The 16260-nt window shown below is 39.7% G+C and overlaps 1 protein-coding gene across 2 annotated transcripts in view; it reads right to left on the reverse strand.

Annotated features, from left to right (window-relative positions):
* The window catches only part of LOC106650148 (titin homolog), a 99995-nt gene that overhangs the window by 67961 nt on the left and 15774 nt on the right, over positions 1-16260 (reverse strand). For both annotated transcript variants that reach the window (XM_023460264.1, XM_014368051.2), the window contains exon 2: positions 6241-6285. The gene's annotated coding sequence lies outside the window, so the exon portion shown is untranslated. The remainder of the gene's footprint in view (positions 1-6240; positions 6286-16260) is intronic.

The raw sequence follows: 16260 nt of genomic DNA on the forward strand, positions 1-16260 counted from the left end.
ACATACATACACACACAGGCTAACGTCTGCATAGTTAAACGCTCTACTCGCCAAGTCTTAAAATGATAAATTTATCGGTGCAACTTTGAGACTTACGGCTGCTGTTGCTACACTAGCAGCTCCTCTATATGTACCAGCGCTGCAGCGTTGCGACCAGAACAAACGATTCGGTATTATACACTGGACAGCGTTGTCAGGGACAACTTTTGTTAGCTGCGCCGCTACTGTAGTGGCTATATTACAGCTCTGGACTTACTCTAATTGAGCTAGGCTTGACGAGAAATCAGTCCTTTAGCGGCTCCAGCTAGATTATTGTATAAACGCCGGGCTTTTGTTTCCTTCGTGTAATTATCTTTATAACGCGCGTCATTTATTTGCCTCGCCGCTCACCAGCTGCGCAAATGTGCACAACAAATCATCCGCCTGATAACTTTTATTATGATTCCTCGCGCTCTGCATGCACTCGTTACTTGCTTAACAAATAGACTCGACGAGCCTACACTCGGCGTTTTTGGACAATCAACGACGGAAAAAATAGTCTTCCATTTGTATAACCAAAGTCCTGCTCGTATATTTTCGTATGTTTTTCGAGAAAATAAAGTTTGATCTCGAATGTATTTTGAGTTGGAAATACGTACGCTCAATGGGGTCGATGTCGTGCACGAATTGCATTATACAGCCCTGACCATTAATACCGTTCGACGGATCAGCTCTAGCCGAGAAAACCAGCCCCCGATCCTTATTCATCTTCTTCACGCTTTACCACTTTACATAATGCAACAATGTTGTATACCTACGTGGCGCATTGCATTACGACGCAATGCCATCGTCACTCGACCTACAAAAACCCATCAGCCATTAACATCGATACCAAATCAGCTTACTCTACTATTTGCAACTGTATGAAAAAAAATTTACCAAAAATATTAAATTACTAAAGGTGGAGTTTTCAGATTTGACTGTTTAAGCTCTATTGGAGCCTGTAGTCTGATTAAACTCGACTCTCTAAGAAGAAAAAAAGTAAAAGTACTTGATCTGTGTATGTGTACAAGACAAAAGAAGTTAGAGGGTAAGCCAGGCGAAAGAGAAAAAGCAACACACCGGAAGTCGCGTCCTATCCAATGCGTAAGCCCGAGCCGTACTACCATGGCATATAACGCGCTATAGTTTATAAAGTACATACGCATCGCTGCAGTGCTGGCAGCAGCAGCAGCAGAAGCACTAGCCGCATCAGCAAATCTCAAGAAAAAATACGACGAGCTTATAGGGCGTAATGCTTCTTACTCGACGCCTGATTTTAATATCGAGAGGCCATTACTTTGACATTATGAAACATAATGTCAGGTAAGAAGAAAGAAGGAGAGAGATAAAGAGACAGTGAGTAATAAGGCTGTGCGGAGTGTTTTATGGAAAAAATATATTATTTAGGTTTCTCAAATGCGCACTATAGCTCGTTGCCACTGCTGTACACTTTTTGATTTTAACGTACTGTGCGTGCAGTTTATTCCTCTCTACTTTAAAATTAAATTGAAAGAGCTAAAATTCAATATCCCTTTGCCTATTTTCTTATAACGGTACTTTCTGATGCGAAACTTGATGAAAAAAATGCTCAGAAAAACTTAATAATCGTAATGGTATATATAAAATATTAAAAATAAATAGAACAATCAAAAAAGTTGTTATCGTGTGCATTGACAAAGTATCCATGACCAAGCGTCAGAATTATTGATGTAATATTTTTCTTGATATGTGATGCGGAAATCTTCTTTGAAAAATGGCGTTGATCGTTATTAATTTTTAAAAAGCATAGAGCCCCACGCTATACATTAATTAATAGGAAAGCTGTACTATCATATGAAGCTTGTGGCCCTCCAGATACATAAACTTTCATTGATTTTCTTTAAAAGTAATAATCTTGAAAAAACTTTTACGAACTCTTCAAACGGAATTTCTTGCTTTAAATAAATATTTTATATTATATGTTTTGAACCTCTCTCGAGTCATCAGTCAGTAGCTGAGAAAAAAATACTATCTCAATAACTGATATCAAAAGTATAATTTTCTGCGTTATAATAAAAAGTTCATTGATTGGAAAGGTGATTTATGAAATTTATATTAGTTTATAACTTCGGATGGATAAATACCATCAACAAATTTAAAAAATACTTTAAAAAATATTATAAAGATTTCCTTAATTTATGCAAATACTTGTTCTCGTTACCATAACCATTTTTTGCACGTTTCCGTTATAAAAACTTTGCATTATCTTTCTCAAACTTTGAAATATCATATTTAAGAATTATAACAAACATAAAAAATCACCCTTCATCGATGAGTTACCAGTTATAAATGGAACTTAATATTAAAATAAAATATAAAACAATAATTTCACAAATAAAAATTACGATTGGGGATAGCAAAATTTATTACAAAAACTATCCCTCTGCTAAATAGAAAAAATAGCCAGCATACCAAGAAGCCAACTTTCAATGGATATTACGATAGTTTTTTCATGAATATTTTTAATATTTGCTGGACTATTCTCTCCGTGTAAATATAAAATTAATCATTTTATAGCTCTCCCTATCACGCATATACACGCAGACATTATTTTCTTATCTATCCTTGCATTACTGAGCATCGTCTTTGTCGTCTGGCATGTAGATAATGTAAGCCATTGGGCTTGCAACGTCGCTTCAAAAAGCTCGCTCAATATCACTACGATTTTCCTTTTTTCTCGCTCAGCAACATTGACAACAATGCCGTATTATTATAGTATCGGAAATATAACTGTTGTGACGTCGGCAACAGCGACAAGCTCGGGTAAATAGAGAATAGGCCCGTATAGATGTTGTTTCAATGGTACCGATGATGATACTTTGATCGTCAAAAGCTGGTCCAAGATATGGCATGGTTTGGTAAATGGTTAAGCATGCAAATATTGATAAACACGGACTTTGAAGAGATTACTGCAATGGGTTCGTTTTTAATGCGTTCGATAACAAAAATTGATTAACGTTGATTCATGTTGGTACTACAAATTGTATTTGTAATGAATTTGCACCTGCATAAATATGATTTGAATAGATGAGGAGCAGTATGTAATTAAGTTATAATGGTATCACCGAGTTGGATTAACCTGTCTTGTCTTAAATTCTAGATAAATAATTATTTATCAGTAACCAGTTTGTTATTCATAGAGTATTGTAAAATAAAATCGAAATTATTAACCACATAAGACTACCGGGAATCTAGAGGTTCAAAGGCGAATCTTCTCTGCGAAAGGTTAAAGTGGAACATTTGCTCGTCTTCGATTGAAATTATAATACATGGCGCAGCGCGTCAATAAAAGCAATTTAGCTTAAACGAAGCAGTTTTTGTTTTGTCCCATCGAAGACGAGCAATTGAGACAAAGCAAGCGAGGGCTGGTATACATAATATTATACGTAGCGGAGCGGCAACTACATCGTCATAGCTACAATGCATGCACGTGAGAGTGTTTGTGTGTGCAGAGAGCGAGAGAGAAGGAGGGAAAGCGTTGCACTCGCGTAACTCGCAATTTCGTCGATCTAGAGCTGTTTACGTAAACACCTTTAGCTGTAGCTACAGGAGCAGCAGCAGCAGCAGCGGCGGCAGCGGCGCGCTGCAATTAGTTCGTCGCTGGCATCGTGTATTCACTTTATAGGTGGCTCTGCGTGGGTACGCGTATGCGCTCACGTTTTCTCTCTCGCTCGAATTTATATATATACAAGAGAGGGAGAGAACGCTTGGCCACAAAATATGCAAATCAACGATAGACGAATACTTTGAATAACAGCCGCTCCCTTTGCCTCTCTCGTCACACATACACGCATAGCGAATCCCTTTTGATGGAATAAAACATTGCGTGCGTGTCATTGCTGCCTAGTTACCTGCGCCGACGGATAATACGTAGACGCGCGCGCTGCAGCTCGTCCTCGCGCTCGTCGATTCGACTCTATTTACGCACCCTTCGAAAATTATTATTTTTACTTTTATGATGTACGTAGCGAGGCCAACAGCCGACGGCCATGTTACTTTCGGGCAGCTCTGTCAATAATAAATTAGCATTTTGTGCCGTCAAGAGTCCGGCCCTACCTGCTATCTTTAATTTGCATGATTTATCAGCGCTCGGGAGAGCGCGCGCATCTTCCATTATACGCCAAGTATGCAAAGTATTTTTTCGCTAATTCAATACTGTTGTTTTATAAAAGACTCCCCCGGTATGTATACAGATTTTAATTATTCCATGAACCGTTCGATTGAAAATTGATAATATTTTTACGAAGATATTTGCTGTTAATTTGAACTCTTTTATATAACTATCGTATAGAAGATTTATATGAATTCCAATAAATAACTGCATTAAATCGGACTTAATTCTGCTCAATATCGTCGAAAAATTGCGCTATAATTGCTCCTCTGTATGGAGGGAAAAAAAGTGCAGTCTTTCCGACGTCTTTATATACCGAAGGTTCGATTGTTGTAGCATAAATACAGCAGCACGTATGGCGCTGTAAGTTCAAAGCTGAGTTATCGATTTTCGGAATTTTCCGCAGAGAACAGAAATGCTGCTCCACATCATTGTGCGCCCGTACAGTAATATATCTATGTACACAGAAGTTCGCCAACTATGCGTTTGGTACGCGAGAGCGCGACAGGGTGATTAAGCTATTTGAGGGCGGCCGATGCGGCGGCGATTATGTGAGCGCGAGAGCTCGGCACTGCCCTATCTTTCATAGAGCGCGCGCACTTATGGCATACATGACACGTATATGGCCGCCTATATATAGTTCTTCGTATCGATGTAGTGCAGCAGCAGCACAGAGAGCGTTTAATTATGTCCCGAAAGGTGTTTTGATTGAATTGATATATTGGATTTGTCAACGACCGTTATGGTCGTTTTAGAATTATCAAGGAGATAGATGTACCGCCCTTATACTTTTATTGATGAACTTATTTTAGTGGTTGGCGAAAAAAATCAGATCACGCTTTGCAACCTATACGTGTTTTGCATTTTATTCCATTACGATTTGCAAATGAAATTAATGGCCAAGTGCGTAACGCATTGCTTCCTTTTTTAATCGATTTTAATGTACACACATAAATTATGTATTTTATCGTTAACGATAATAAAGTGAATGCGTGTAAATTATAACATACGTTTACTTTTAATCAACATGCTTTTTCCGTGAAAATTATTTTTAATTTGAAGAAAAAGAGCGTGGAAAAAATATGAAATCGTATTGTTTTAGTGCTCGATCTGTTTCACAAATTACTAAGACAAACTAAATTTTCATTAAAAAAAAAAGAAAAAAACATCTCTCCTATGCCAGTTACACGCGGAAAATCTGCTGTCGATTGAAAACAGACATTTCAAAGTTTCTCTGAATATTCAACGTTCCACCTCGATTCGGACCGAAATCTTCGACTAACATAGGAACAAGGTCGTGTTGATTTTTCGAGGAAACCCGGAGTTTTGATTTCCCTCCAGGTGGTATATGTTTTTTTAATTCGCTCCAATGCACTAATCTATATGTAGGTATAATAGATACTTTATAAATAACCTGATGCAACTTAAACGAAATATAGTTTCAATAAGCTATGTTAATTTGAGATTATTCATTATTAATAGATTTTTGCAATTCTGTACTAAAAAAAATTATTAATGATAATTATAAAAAAATTATATGATTATCAAAATTAAAATTTTCACTATTTTATTATTAGATATGAAATTTACGACTTGAAAAAAATTACTATTAATACATTTCCTTGGCAATCAGTGATAGAATTGAAATATTTTTTATCGTAATTATAAAAATGATTTAACCCCGTTGATTACTTTAAAAAGTATATATTAAGAAAAAAATTGAAGGATTAAAAGAATCATTATAAAATTATAATTGAATGCATCAAATAAATGAGTTGAATAAGACCGTTGACTCATTTCATTAATCAACGTATAAGGCAAGTTGAAGAAGCGATTCTCCCTGGGGCATATTTTAATTCTCCTATTTCGATGCGAATGTCTTTTAGCTAATGAAGTCTATCTGTTGTGTGCTCTCCCTTTTCAGCTTGGGTATTTGCAGAAATAAAAAAAACTACACGAGGGTATATTCTATAGTATTACGAAGGCTCGGCTTATTTGTCACGAAAAGGGGCATGTTTGAGTTGGGTACGTTAACTGATGGAAGTTTTAAACGTATCATAGAACATTACCTTATAATTTTTTGAATATTCTGCTTGTTCCTGGAACTTGGATCGCTAAAAAAGAGATAAAATAACTATTATTTTCAAAGTGGAAAATCACAGATTCTTCTTGAAATAATTATGCAAAGTAGATTTATGGAAGTGAGTTTTGCCGTACATGAGAGAGTTAGAAAACAGGATCGGCACACATACCCACACGGTTACTTATAAATATAAAATTTTGTCGGAGACGACTCGATGAATCGATTATAATTGTACTTGCGGGCTCGTCGAATTCGCAACTAAGAGCAAATTTCAATCTGGCCCGCACAGCTCTTCCGCTGGAAACGCGAGAATAGACGCCGAGCACAGCTGCCTCTCATCGGTTTTTATCATTATTATTTATGTGCAGAGGACGAGAGGAGCGAGCAACTGCAGAGCGCGCAGTGAACAGCAGCAGAGGTCCGTGGTAGCGGAAGAGAGCGTGTACGAGAGCTCGGCGAGGCCGAGGCATGGCCAGAGCGCGCATTATCAGTCAGTCATAATTAACGTGACGCGTTGATTCAGAGGGCCGAGAGCTTGCGAACTCGTGACTTCTTCTCCCGCAGCGCAGCGCAGCATATCATACCGTAACATTTATACGCGCTCCGCTATGTGATTGTACTACTGCGCTGCACACCACGAAGGACATCATTTACGCCCTCCGCCATGCTCGCTCGTAATTCCCTTTACACGTACCGAGGACATACGACTGTGCACCCACGTTGTCTGCTGTATATAGTCGTTAGGTGTGTGTGTGTGCAGGGCCGCCATGCGTGAAGGCTTAAAAAATAGTGAAAAAGCTTATGACGTTCGGTAAATGCGATATTGGACGAGCTAATCGAGGGAGGGCTTCGAGTTGACCTTTTTTCCATTCATCGTAAAAGCATTATTATGCCCCAGCAAAGAAATCTCCTATAAACGCTCTCAATGTGTAGGCAAATTAAACGCTTATTATATTTTCCTGGTGCTTCGTATACGAGAGAGAGGACTAGAGGGTCAATGTATTGGGTAGCATCGATGTAGCAAGGAACGTGAGACGCCTCCACAATTCCGCACGTGGACGATTTCCAAGCCGTGGCTACAGCGCTATATAGGCGGGTATAATGCAATTAACGCTTATCGAAACGCCGAAGCGTATAACGCGGCGCATGCACCCACGTATGAGCGCTTCACAGAGCCGCCGGTGCATCGCTGCGAGACTGACCTCTGCCCGTGCCATGGCTAGACCGAGTCAGCTGCGTACAGGGGGCTGTATGTTCGTGGCTGTATCCTCGCCTAGCCTCGCGCGCGCGGTATAAACTTTTCGACCATTTTGCCCAGGCCATCTATAGTTATGCCAAGTTGAAAAGTAAAAAATAATACGGCATAATTAAAATGTTCCTCCGTGTGTACGAAATAATTGCGCTCAGCATTCTTCGAATCAACCATCGGGGGATGCTGCTTTTTCATGAGTTTTCACTTATTATGCACTTGTATGAGTTTATAATACTTTATAATAACGAGGCAGCGCATGCCGAGTCCGCGCGGTGATCCTCGAATTAATATTGCAGACTTAATTTTGCTCCGCGGACGCGTACATATTGCAACGCGCAAAGCTCTAGATTCGCGCGTATTTATGTACCCTCCCTACACAACACTCGCGTGAGTTCTGTTAATCGCTTTTTTTTCGTTTGCTTTTTATCGTAGTTTTTACACTCTCTTGGGCCAGGCAGCAGAACCCGAGCTCGCAGTGCGATTTGTCTCGCTCGCGCACGCAGCGCCGCTACACCTCTACTGCCTCCTGCTCCCTTTTTTCCCTGAAACATGTTTTTGCGCAGAACCTGGTCTACATACAGGTGAAAGGGAGTATCGTACGGGAAATTACTTGTTTTTTTTTGCGCTCGAGTGTGACGTTATTTTTATTTTAAAAAATTTTTTTTTTTCTTTATTTTTTTAATTTTTTTAATCCAACCAGAACTTGTACGTAGACTTTTTGATGCCCAACGAGTAAAAGATGTTTCTCATTCAATTTTTCGTATAATTACAAACTCTAATTTTTTATTCATTGATAACAGCATTCTAAAAATTGACTTTATAATTAGCAATAAAATAATGCAAATCGAAAATACAAAAGATAACGAAAAAATTAAGTTTTTAACTGAATTGGCTTATGAAGAAATTGGTTACAATTTATTTTCCAGATGTTTTTGATGATGTGAAAATTCGATTCCTCACATTTGCAAACAAAACAAAATATTTCATGAAAATCCTACTGTATATAAAACGGCGAAGTGTATAATCGAATGAATTCATTATATTGAAATGAATGTTTGTATTTTGTTTCACACTGATTATAATGAAAATTTACATGAAGCACAAGGGCAAATTATTAGTACGATAATTTTCCTCTCAAAATACGTACCAAACATCTAATATCATCATAATTTTCTTTACGAAAACGCATCAAACATAAGTTTAAAAAAGTAATAAGCTAGCTATCATCAATGAGTGAATAAGAAAAAATATATGTACGACTAAAAATATTTGCAAATAAGAGTCATCTAAAAACAAGGTGTTATACATTACTCACATACTCGTTTGCGATGTACAAAACATATCATGAGAAATAAAGACGAGGGACACAGAAAAAAAGTGAGAGCGAGAGAATAACCCAACTATGCTAACTGCCTGCTTAAGGTTATACGTCTCCTCGAGGTTTTTCGAATACTCGAGAAAGAAAAAGTACGTAAAACGCTCAGGAGTTAGAGCAGTAACATTTAAAGACACACTCGTTGTCGTGGCATAGTTCAAGTGCAGAAAGTCACTTTTTCTCGCATGAGAGATAGCGTTTTCTTTTCTATTTTTTTTTCCATTTTTGACTACAAAGATGACGAAAGCCGGTGGAAGTCTACGTGCTTTTTGCGAGAAACTCGCACGGAACCAGAACTCGAGAAATGCCGAGTTGAAATTTCAACAACTGCGTTTTAATTATTCATAAAAATATGATAAGTATTTACATAGCTAGTAAATAAAGCCGAATGATTTCATGACGCTCATATGGAGGATGCGGTAGATGGTAAGACCGCTCGAGGATCCATTATGCCTGCATAAGTACGCATTAATATGACAAACTTTTCATCTCTGTATATTAAAGGCAAACTGCAGCAAGTGATCCATTTTATTTTATACGTGTAAAACCGCCAGATGAGGTTTCCGCGCGTGCACATTGCTATATACATTTCGACCATCGCAGCCACCGCCACACAGAAGAGCACAAGAGAGAAACGAGCGTGGAAGAGAGAGAGAGAGAGAGAAAGTGGAAGCTCTGACATATACGCGAATTACCGGCTGCTCGTAAAAATGATTATTTCGCGCGCCGTAGTCGCTACTATTACTACTACTACTACGCAGTGGCCCCGCAAGTACTTGGCCGGGCGTAGCCGGAAACGTCTTATGGCTCGATTTCCTCGGCCGCGTACAACCGGAAACTTTTATATGTGATCCACTTGTATGGGCTGGCTCGGGCTCGCGCGCCCCCATTGTGCCGATAATAATATATCAATTTCAATGTTTTTCATCAAGCTTCAAAATGTAATTACATCGCGTCTCTCGCGGCTCTCGAGCTCGTTATTACTACAGGTTGCACGTGTCAAATGCCGTTGCAGCGGGGAGTGGCCACAGCCCGTTGGGGCGCCGCTGAATATACTTTTATTTTTTTCCATTTTCCAGTATAACACGTTTTTCATTCGGTGTATTATATGTGAGCACTGCGCACGGCTCCGTGCGTTATATGGCGGGTGTGCAAGAGCGCGTGTTATATAGCCGAGGCAGCGAGTGGCTAAGCCAACAAACACGCGCTGCCGCACAAACGCGCACGCACCGCTGCTTATTATCAATCCATCTGATGAAATTCCATCCCTCTTTTAGTGCAGCAAGGCGTTTTCCGCAAAATCATACGGTCGCTTGGCTGGATCAGCGCGTCGAATCTCGTGTTGATCTCTCGGACACGGTATACGTGTAACGTGCAGCTGCTATCTCGCGAGTTTGCGGTTCTGCAAAGACAAATATGCCGTTTTGCGCTACCTTTTCACGACGTAATACTTTCCCCTCGTAGTTTGTCACGGAATTGATAAATAAACGGATGCACGGTAGTTTGATATTATATGCACGATTCAAAATTTGCCTGTATAGAGCGCATTGAGTGCTGGCGGTTTATACTCGTTTCGCAAAATATTTCGAGGTTCTACTAATGGGGTGAGCTGCAGTCATTTTCGCACTCTAATGCGAGTGCGATTATCTATCGGCGTTTCACGCACGCACCGACGTTTCCTCTCTCTCTCGACGAAATATCCCAGTCAAAAGGCTCAATGTGCGCAGCAACGGTGGAGATAATCTCTGATTAAATTTCAAACGCTGTCCGAAAGCTTCTCGCTCTCTCGGGCGGGCGTCACTTCTCCCAGCCATCACAAGTCGCGCTAGGGTAAACACACATTTATATATAGAGTCAGGGGCGCGTGTGTAGCCAAAGTTCAAACTTGCGGTCGAGTACATCGTGAGGACTTGATATTTTTTTACGTAAGAATAAGGCTGCAGAACACGCCAGGCCGATATCGCGATCCGCTTTTACCTTAATGACGTTTCTCAGATCGTTGCCTGCGACGAACAAGCACTACTTGTATATTAAAGCAAAAAAGAAGGAAAAAAATGTAGCATTAACCGGTGCTCCACTGACGAGCACAGCCGTACACGTAATATATAATTATATCCTCGAGCTGGGCGCGGGTGGGGAGAAAGGCAAGTCGCGCGCTGCAAGCTTAATTCACCTTTTCCAGCGATTAACGGCGTAAATTAAAACGTAGGGTGCGGGGATCTCTCCCTTTCTCTCTCGAGGCTGGCACATGCACCTATAGAGTGGCCTATGTGCAGCGGAGCTGCGTACGTAGCCTAGCCTTGCGCGCCGCCTTCTTTATCTCTCTAATCGTATCAATATATTACGGTATAAAAAGCTGCTGCCGCTACTGCAGGAGGCGGCTATAGCCTCCTTCCCTGCCTCCCTCCCTCTCTCCATGCCGGACTGATAATTTCTGCGAGCTTGCGAGCGAACGAACGAACGAGCGGGCGCGTGGCTTGATAATTGAAAGCGCTACTACTGGCCCGAGAGCTTCGGCGGCTGCGGCGACTATATACGTATAAACGGGGGCTAAAGTAGCTTTAATGATTTCAGCCCAGCGCGGGCTCTCTCGCGCGCCGCCACTTATATAAATATATGTATACGCGCCGAGCCGTTCACGGCTGCATAGCGCGTAATTTTTAATTCCTGAGTTTTTCTTTTCAAGTATCGTAATACCGCAACGCGCGCGTATACGCGTACATCCCTCTCTCGCTCGCCCTCTTGTTCGCGTGTGCAATATCGCGGATTGCTTTCATTCTAATTGCTCGTGCGCTGTGTTTGCAATTTACGATGTTAGTCGCGCAGCTGATGTAGTTTTTACGAACCTGGCACACTCAAGCAGGCTAATTTGCGCCATCTCGCGCGATGACAGCTATTAGCTTTTCACTGTTCCGTCGGGTAATTTTTCAAACTCGACGCGCGACCGATATCGTCACTCAGACGGGCTTTTTTTTGCTTTATTATCTTTTTCTTGCTTTTCAACGCGCGATGAATCTAATAAATTAACAAGTGGCCGCTATATATTTTAACATGAATCGCGGTGCAGATAAAATTACATTGGCTCAATTTTTACTGGGTTATCATTTTTCGTTCATCTTTTCGATAAAACCGTGAAAATTTTCGAATAAAAAAAAATGCTCACCAATTTACTGAAATCTCAGCCATATCGAAGTGGCACGTATAGAGTAGAGAGAGAGAAAGCGCGCGTGGGACGCAAAAAAAAATGAAATTCTTTCGGCTTCGAACCCGCAGCAGCAATGGCGGTGGTGGCGCAAAGTTAACGAAAAAAAATGCAAAGCTCTGGGTGGCGTTTGTCAGCGCTAGCTGCGCGGATTACAGCAGCGATTTATCAGCACTCGCCCGCGAGAGCCAGAGGAAGAGAGAGAGAGAGAGAGAGAGAGAGGTTAAAAAGGCCGCTTGCGGAATCTCAACTGCCTTTGTGAGAGCTGCGACGAGATAGCACTGGCACTGGTGATGCTGCTTTTGCTACTGCTGTCGCTGCTCCGGTGTTGTACATTTACAACTGTCTATGCCGTTGCCGCGCGGCTCGGAGGATTTCAGCAACGAGCTGAAACTTCCTTATATAACACGGTGTGCAATACCACAAACTTATGTGCTACTTCTGCACCGTCGTTGCCGCTGTTAGACGTCTCGCGCGCGCAAGAGGATTAGCGTTATGTTATATGCGTAAAGTTCAGAGAGCTAATAAATTTGCATACTCTGCTTGAAAAATTCGTCGAAAATTAAACCTCCCATTCTTTATCTCGAGAGCGCCAGTGCGATTGCATTTGAATCGTTGAGTTTTAACGCTTGAAAATAAAATAATGCAGCTGGTTGTGCTTGTGCATGCCGAGCACGTGTTTTTTGTTGAAAAAGCAAACAACAATCAAGAAATCAATGATCTCGTTTTTACTCCAAAACTTGTACTCCGACGAATAAAAACGTTTTGATGGTTTCGTTAATTCTGTATACTCGCACACATAAAAGCTTTTGAATACTTTATCATTCTGTTAATGTAAACTTAATTTCACACATTATACGCAGAAATTTCGTATACTTGTATATCTTCATATTGGTGAAATTACAAGTGAATCAATCTTAACGATTCATTCGTTTATATTGAAGAAGAAAGTAGAGGAAAAAGTATTACAGACAAGCTCAGATGAAAAGTTTCATAGATATATGTATAGACAGAAGGAGAGAGCTCAGAAGAAAGCTCAACGAAAAAAACCGCTGATAAGCTCAAAATATACTTTCGAAGATACTGTCGAAAAGCCGTGAGAGTAAGAAAGTGTTAAGGATGTTTTTTTTTGTTGGGAAGAAAAAAAATGGTCAAATATAAAAATTGTGAAAGAAGAAAGATTACTGTCAACTAACCCGTCACGCACACACACGTACACAAGTTGAAAGTTTAACTTACAAAAGCCTAAAGTTTGGGTAATGCAGCTTACATATTATACCAAGAGAGGATTTCCAGGGAATTTGACAATATAAGTGTAACTGGAGTAAATGGTAGTATTATAAATACTGCCTCGATAACAAGATGTTTTCAGGAGAAATTTGGACTTGGCGCTTTTTCATATAAATAATCGAGCAAACTTATCTTTCCAATTAGTTGAACTTAATGAGATATTCTCCAAGACAAAAGTTATTCAGAAAAAAAGAAACTTCTTTATCATTAAACCTTTGATCACTTTTGTTCCTCGTAACACGAAGATAAAACCAAGTTTCGGTTAACCTTTTCTTTCAGAAGTGAAACATCAGATTTTCTGCGACCTACGAAACTTATAATAAACAAAAAAAACATCGCTCCTATCTCCTTTCTCATATAGCACATAAGCACACCATTCCAGAAAAAAGTCACGAATTTTTTTTTTTTTTATCTTCATCTAACGTACAGTCAATCTTAGTACAAAAGGCACGACTGTGCTCGCTCGTCTTTTTACATGTGCCGCGCGCGTAACATCGGCACGCTTGCTTACTTTCGACAACTGCAACTAGACTCTCAAGACTTATCAACAACACGATTTCTCTGGAGAGCAGAAAATAAAAAGTGGAATAAAGTGACGAACATTTGAGAACAGTATCAACAACTGTTTATACTACCTTTTTTTGCATGCGTGACTGCGCTCGCTTGATACAAGCTTGCGAGACTTTTCGATTACAAAAACAGTTTTAATTTAAAAAATCGTTCTCGGCTTGGAGAAATTGAAAAAAAAATACGCTAACCATTTACGGATTCAACGTCTTCTACTAGGTGAGCGTATATGAACTTTTTATGTGTCAAGTTTTCATTTAACATTTCACGTTTTAAACGCTCAATTTTATCAACACCGCACTGACCCACTTATTTTCACACCTACCCTGGCATACGCACACGCGCACAAATAAAACATTATATCCGTCAACGAAAAAAATCTCATTCTCCACGGGGGAAAAAGGCAAAAAAAATGAAAAGATAGAGAGAGAGAGAGAGAGAGAGACTCGCGGGGTGTGAACGAATTATATACGTAGAAAAGCAGAGCGCCTAAGAAAATCAGGATACACGTGAGAGGGTGAGTAAAGGAGCTGCAATACACGCGTAGAAAAGAGAGCAGCAGCCTCGCTCTCGCTAGGGAAATAACTCGTGCCTTGCATGAAACGCTGCATGTTTTATATTATACGTATAGTCTAACAGCTTTGAAAAAACAGGCGAGGATGCCCCGCACACAACAGCCGCACACGCCAACGCGCACAAGGCACATAAGAACATTCACACGCACGCACACACACACCCTTTCTGGCATGGGTATAAACTTTTTTTTCTATAGTCAGGTATAAACATAACGATTGATTCTATACAGTGGATGAATTCTATCGGGAGTTTTCTCGACATACTTGAGGGGAAGTGTGTACATTACGCAGAGCACAAAGCGGTGCAGCGAGCTTGCGAGCAACGAAATTGCCAAGAGCTCTAATGGTTTTTCAACTCAATGGCGATCGATTTCTACGAACAATAAGCATTGGATGATTTTAACAAAATTTCACAAAGCTTTCGTACAATTATTTACATTATTAACATTATTATTAATCTTCAGTTCATATTATTACATGTTTATTCGTGTGGTAAATAATTAACCAACGCTAAAGATGCATTTTCCATTTAGTTAGCTTACGAAATCTCGTTACACATATTGCCCTTAAAAATTTTACGTTCATATCTCGCTCTTTCATTTATTATTGATGAAAATAATGCGACCTCAGCTTCTACACTTTTTTGCATTATGAACGTATCTTTTAATTCTAACTTAACGCTCAAACGAATATAATGTACTACACGAAAACGGAATAATTTACAAAAACAATCAGGCACATTCGTTAAAAAAAATTCTAAAAAAAAATAAAAGATCACTGTTATTGAGTAATAAGGGGACTTTGAATCTTTTCGTAACGTCTGAAATTAAATTTTTCAAATTTTATCGCGAGGCAAACTTAATAAAATCATCAATACTCAAAACGGTCTCCCAATTCAGTATGAAAGACTACGTGAAGATGGGCATTCTTCATATTTTTCCTTTTGTTGAATAGTTTACCGGTAAATAGGAATTCGATGAGGAAATTGTCCCTTCGATAGAGAGCCAAATTATGAGATAAAGAGATATTCAACGCCCAGAAAATGTTCGTAGCCAATTACGCGAGAACTGGGCCATGGGTAACTATAAAACAAGTCTAGTTAAGAAAAAATATTAAGTTTTATCAGCGCAGCTTGGACTAGCGCCAGCATTTGAATGCGTATCAGCGTGCGACTGCTTCGTTTAGCTCTATATACACCGCGCCTTTTCTTAGCAGTCTTTATGCTATATACATTCTTACCCCCTCGCTCTTTCTCATTCTTATTTCAAAAGTTTGTCTCGTTGTGCAACATCGTCTGCTCCTTTTCTCCTTTTCTTCGATCTTTTCATACGACTTTGACCTTTTATTGTTTGTTTATCTACTTTCACAGAAGTATAAACTTTTGTTTTTTTCTCACGTCGCGAATATTCGCGACATTGTTTATTCATACACGTATACGTGTATGAAACTCATAAATGAAAGTCCTCTTATCAACTTTTTCCAATCTCATACGGTGTGTGCGCATCTACGCGCAGAATAGATTTTGTGTGTTGCCGACAATGGCTATCAGCAATACACAAACTCGAAGCATAAATCTCGGTTAAAAGTGTTTTGCGTGAAATGTTTGCGAATGACCGCCTCTGTATGACGCGATAAAAACTCCTAATTTAATCATGAGACTTCTGCGAGTAAATTGAGAACTTTTTCAATAAACAATATTAAATTTGGGAGAAACAGTTCGATGTTGCAGATTTCGGCGGAGGGGG

This window comes from Trichogramma pretiosum, unplaced genomic scaffold (assembly GCF_000599845.2).
Source record: "Trichogramma pretiosum strain Unisexual culture from Peru unplaced genomic scaffold, Tpre_2.0 scaffold45, whole genome shotgun sequence".
NCBI classification, from domain to species: Eukaryota; Metazoa; Arthropoda; class Insecta; order Hymenoptera; family Trichogrammatidae; genus Trichogramma; species Trichogramma pretiosum.